Source organism: Ursus arctos, unplaced genomic scaffold (genome assembly GCF_023065955.2).
Source record: "Ursus arctos isolate Adak ecotype North America unplaced genomic scaffold, UrsArc2.0 scaffold_7, whole genome shotgun sequence".
In the NCBI taxonomy this organism is placed as follows: domain Eukaryota; kingdom Metazoa; phylum Chordata; class Mammalia; order Carnivora; family Ursidae; genus Ursus; species Ursus arctos.
This window is the reverse complement of record NW_026623089.1, coordinates 30,198,850-30,204,719: the sequence shown is the minus strand read 5'-3', so window position 1 is coordinate 30,204,719 and position 5,870 is coordinate 30,198,850. Positions and strand designations below refer to the sequence as shown.

At 44.1% G+C, this 5,870-nt stretch overlaps 1 pseudogene; it reads right to left on the bottom strand.

The window, feature by feature from the left end:
* Positions 1-3,421: 3,421 nt before the first annotated feature.
* On the bottom strand, positions 3,422-5,070 carry LOC113251619 (translationally-controlled tumor protein-like; annotated as a pseudogene).
* Between the last annotated feature and the right edge of the window lie 800 nt (positions 5,071-5,870).

The following is a 5,870-nucleotide window of genomic DNA, read 5'->3' as shown; positions in this document are numbered from 1 at the left end:
TCTTCTTTGCTCATTGTGCTTACCATCATGATATGGGTTGGGAAAAACCATAGCGCAACCATCATACACCTTCTTGACCCACAGAAACAGCCTCAGTGGTTCTCAGCCCGGGATGCACACTAGCGTCACCTGACAGTGGGACCAACCTGGATTGCCTGGGGCTGTCCTGTTCTTAGCACTGGAAGTCTCATTTCCAGGGAAATCCTGTAGCCTTGGGGAGACTGGACAGTTGGTCACTCTACCGGGGGGGGGAGGGGGACCTTAAAACAACAACAACAATAACAACAACAACAACAAATGCCGAGGCCCTCCTCCAGAGATTTTGAGTTAGATGTTCTGTGTGGGACCTAGATATTGGCATTGCTTAAAGTATCAGCTTAAAGTATCAGTGTGAGCAGCTAGGGTTGAGAGTCACTGGTCTATATGAAATCTTTCACAGTGTATCAGACTCCTAATCAGTCTGTCCTATTTGTGCATCTAAGGCTGGCTTTATTGCTGTGGTTAATATCTACACAAGCGGGCATTTGATAAAGACTCCAAAATATTAAGATCAGAAGGCATGGCAAACAGTGTCCAGAGCCAAAAGCTGGTTTCAATGGCTGCCTCCCTGTCTCCTTCAAAAAAGAGCAAATAGGGAAATATTAGGGGCATTTGAATGGCCCTGCAGGTCATAATTACAGCGTCTGGGATTAATCTAGTGATCTCGGGGAGGGTAAGGAGCTCTGCAACAGTGATAAGTAGTGCTGTGTATGGGAGAAAGGAGTGTGGTACAGGCTGTATGGGTGAATGAGGCTGGGTTATAAATTGGTGATGACTCAAACTTCTCATGTCACTTGGTGATTGAGGTCTGACTGTACTACACCAGTTGGCAAATTCTACAGCTTTGGCTCCTATGTTGCCATTTGACTTTGTTACTAGGGGCCAAGGAGAAACCCAGAGGACCAGGTCATTCCTCTAGTCATCTGTGGTTCTGCTAGCCCTGAAAGAAAAGCCTAGAGCCTTGGCATTCCAGGGTTCTTTTTCTCTCAGAAGTTCATTTGTTCATTTATTCGTTCATTCAACAAATATGTGTGAAGTACCCACTATATACCAGACACCACGCTGAGGATACGACACCAAGGAAAACTAACATGGTTTTGCCCTTGTGTGGTGTTGTGGGGGGAGACTGATGTCTAACCAAGCCATTTAAAATAGTGTGATCATTGCTAAGACAGAGAAGTACTAAGCACTGAAAGAAACATGTAGATGAGGTCCAGGAAGACTTCTCAGAGGAAGTGTCACCTAGACTGGGGCAGATGGATAATCTGGATTTAGCCAGGCCAAGGGAAGAGCTCTCTCAGGGAGATAGAAGAGCAAATGTAAAGACCCCAGCTGGGCTGTGTGAAGCATGTGGTAGGTGGAATAATGCACCCCCCCAGAAGATCACACCCTAATCCCCAGAATCTGTGAATATGGAAGCTTACCTGACAAAAAGGGTTTTGCGGATGTGACTAAACTAAGGATCTTGAGATGGAGAAGTTATCCTGGACTGTCTCGGTGGCCCAAGTAATCACAGAATGCTTTTACTTGAAAGAGGGAGGTGGTAGGTCAAAGTCAGAGAGAGATTTGGAAATGCTACAGGGCTGGCTTTGCAGATGGAGAATGAGGCCATGGACCAAGGAAGGCAGGCAGCCTCTAGAAGCTGGGCAAGGCAAGGGAACTTTTCTAGAGGTTCTCCCGGAAAGCATCCAGAAGGAACACAGCCTTGCTAACACTTGGATTTTAGTCCAGAAAAACCCATTTTGAACTTCTGACCTCTAGGACTATAAGATCATACATTTACATTGTTTTAAATCATGAAGTTTGTGGTAATTTGTTACAAGAACAATAGGAGACTAATATAGGAACCTACCAAAAAAATAGTCCAGAATGGCCAGACCATAGAGTACAAGGTGCAAATAAGATTGGAAAGGTAAGCAAATCAGGCAGAACCTGATAGGGCTTGTTAAGGGTAAGGCTGAAATCCACTTCATCCTTGGGATACCCTGAAGGATTTTTAAACTGAGGAATGATCAAATGAGGTTTACCTTTTAGAAAATTACATTTGATCTACTTCAGGGGTCAGCAACATTTTCTGGTAAACAATCAGATAATAAATATTTCATGCTTCATGGGCCATACGGCTCTTGCTAAGTATTCATTTTTTTTTAACAACCCCTTAAAAACATAAAACCTGTTGTTAGCTCAAGAGCCATATGAAAACGGGCAGTCCCCAGCTTTGAGCCATCCTGTTTTCCATTTTCTCAGCCACTCTTGCAGCTAGGTGTGGGGATGGGAGTCAGGAACCCAATTCTGGCTAAAGAGATAAGGGAACATTTCCCAAAGAATTCTGGGAACACTTTGGCCGTACTTATGAGAAGTTTGGGCACTGCGTTTCTGCTTTCTCCATGCCCTTGAACACTGATGGGATGCCTTATCTCATGAGATAAGCCTGAGGGGGGGGGGGGAGCCAAGATTAACAGAGATGACAGCCCTGACAGAAATGGACTGAAGCAAAGCCTCAAGTGTCTATCTCTAGGTTTCTTGTAACACGGAGGAAAATCAGCCCCATTTTAATATCTGTTCTAAGTAGGGTATCCTGTTGCTTGCAACTGAAAGAATTCCTAAGTGAACAGGTGAATGCTAGGAGATTGATTAGGAGGTTTTGCCCCAATGCGAGAGGGGTGACGCTTGCCCAACGTAGGGCTGTGGTAATCAGGAAGTACACAAACTTGAGACATATTTCGAAGGTCGTATCAATAGGATACAGAGATTGTATGTGGAAGGAGAGGCAGGAAGAGGGAACAAGTGATGTCAGAGATTACTCCCAGATCATTGATTGTGGCGGTACTGCTATCTACCTAAACAGAGAAAGGAGAAGAAAGAGCAGGTTTGGGGAGAAAAAGTGAAAAATTGAATTCTGGAGTTTGGGGTTCCTGCGGGCCATCTTAATGGAGCTGTCCTTAAGCCATGCCATGTGAGAAACTGATGCCCAGGAAAGAGGTTGAGATAGCTGTCATCAGCATCGATCCATACTTCTTCTTCTCTCTTTTTTAAAAAAAAAATATATTTATTTATTTATTTATTTGACAGAGAGAGAGCAGGAGAGAGGAAGAGCACAAGCAAGGGGAGTAGGAGAGGGAGAAGGAGGATCCCCACTGAGCGGGGAGCCCAATGTGGGGCTCAATCCCAAGACCCTGGGATCATGGCCTGAGCTGAAGGCAGATGCTTAGCCGACTGAGCCACCCAGGCGCCCCATACTTCTTTTTTTTTAAGTAGGCTCCATGCCCAGCATGGAGCCCCATGTGGGGCTTGAACTAATGACCCTGAAATCAAGACCTGAGTTGAGATCGAGTCTGACATTGAACCAACTCAGCCACCCAGGCGCCCCTCATGCTTCCATTTTTAAACTATCCTTTAAAAAAATCATATTCGTGGTGTCACCATCCTCGCGGTAGTCCAGCAGAGCAGCCATGCCATCTGGATTCGTTTTCACCAATAAAGAGCTGCTAGTTTTTGAAATTAGCAAGGAGGTGCTTGATTTGTTCTGCAGCCCCTGTCATAAAAGGTTTTACTCTTTCTGTCCTTCGTTCTTTAAGCTTGCCTTTGATTGATTTCGTGTAATCTTTTTTTTTTTAAAGATTTTATTTATTCAACAGAGATAGAGACAGCCAGCGAGAGAGGGAACACAAGCAAGGGGAGTGGGAGAGGAAGAAGCAGGCTCATAGTGGAAGAGCCTGATGTGGGGCTCGATCCCATAACGCCGGGATCACGCCCTGAGCCGAAGGCAGACACTTAACCGCTGTGCCACCCAGGTGCCCCTCGTGTAATCTTTGATGTACCTTCTGTAGGCTTCTTTTGTGAAGCTGGTTTCCTGCAAGTGATGGTTTGTGACAATATCAACACCAGGGATGACGGTGCTTTTGGTACCTTCTCCCTCCCAGCCTTCAGCGAAGGCATTTCCACCAACGAGCAAGTCACCAATGTTACCCTCTGTCCTACTGACGGTCTTCCCCTCCGCCTTCAGGCACAGCCCATCTGCAATCTCCTAGATCTTACATCTCATCATGGCTGACGAGGTCCTTCTAGATGATTAAAATGGCGGCTGGAGAAAAACAACGATGCTGCTAGCTTAGCAGGAGGTGGAGTGCGGTGCAGCCTGAACCACACTGCGGTGGGGGAGTGGGCGGAAAAGTGAAAGATGCTTTTCAATACCTTAATCTGTAAGTTGGATGTGACACTTTGGACTGTCTCAACTCTTGCAATTCCTTGACGTATAAGTATCTTTTCCCTGAAATGCAAAACTGTAGTCAATTTCCTTATAAGTTCTTGGGCTCGTAGCTCAGCCACACAAAGATTGAATTTCCTCATATGTAGAAGTCCTAGCAATGCTTACTCCATAGTCTGTCAAGAGCACCCAGTGAGAATCTGTATATGAAAGTCTTTTATGAACTGTAAAAAAACGACAATGAGTTTAGCTGGGTGTTTATTTACATGTACTTTTGTATACACAGACTTCATAAGAATAAGGGTTTTCATATGATCTTTGTAGAATGGGTGGGAGTCCAACTGGTAGAGAGGAGAAGAGATGAATTGCTATGTGGGAAAATGGTATGATATGATAAAGAACAGTTCATCAAAACCAAATAAAATTGAAGGGGAAACATGAGAGGCACTCTTTCAAAATAATGGTCATAATGATAATGATGAGGACTGTTATTATTAATCATCATCTACCGTTTTGAAAATTCTTCCCCATGCAGCAAGATGTGAAATAAAATAAGAGGAATGAACAGCAAAAGGAAGAAACAAAAATCATTTTTTGTAGATGATATAGTTTTAGTATTAGGAAACTAAAGAAGAAATAGTTAAAAGCATTGACATTAATAAGTGGGTTTGATTAAACAGCTAGAAACAAATTAATGTAGAAAGAAGCAATAGCATTTCCTTAACCAGTTGAAAAAGACAGTGAAATCTCACCTACATGTGATTCTGAATACACTTACCACAGACTTCCCAGCCAAGTGCATTGTCCAAACTAGGTCTTCCCATTGTCCTTCCCCTTCCTTCCCACCACATTGACATTGCCTTGAGAACAATCACATGCATCCCATATATTCATGTTAATTCCTATCAATGAGAAGAAATTTTATCTTGAAGATTCTGTGTTAACATTTTAGGTGGACCAGGATTCTCCAAGAAGAGCGCTTAAGAGAGGCCCTTCATAAAATGTGTTTGTTGTTTCTGTTGATGCTTATCTCCCTTTCTGTTCCCCTTAGGTCTTGTTTTCCTTCTCTCCCTGCAATAACTGTTTGTTATGAAATATAATAACTTGTAGACTTTTGTGATAAGCCTGTAATAAATGCCAGGGTCTGTCTGCACATGGAAGTAGGTGGTTACCTCTCTCTCTTCTCCACCCCTTTATCACCTAGACACAGCGTCTGGGGAAGGTTAGCAGAGTTACAGAAGCATAGCCTCTCTCAGCCAGAACTTTCCTCCCTCCCATCTACCTGCCTCATCCACCAACACCCAGTGACGACTTTATAGCCCAATCTGACTGCAGCTCTCCAATCAGATAGGTGAACATGCTCAGGTCCTTGGTCTAGAAATTTTTACCTTCTCTGGCCCCAAGGGGACTTTGGCCCTAAATTTAATTTGAAGTTGAAGAATGTTGTAGGGGCTATGCTGTGGCCAGGAGGGCTGAGTAACCAGAACAGAAAGTGGGAGAGGAGGGTGGGAAATGCCCCTCCTTTTGCTGTTACCAGGGACTTCTTTCTGGGCCAAATTTGGTACCAACTAAAGCACGTGGAAGTGCCTAAGCAAGGGTTTGGTGAATGAATGTGATTCGTCTT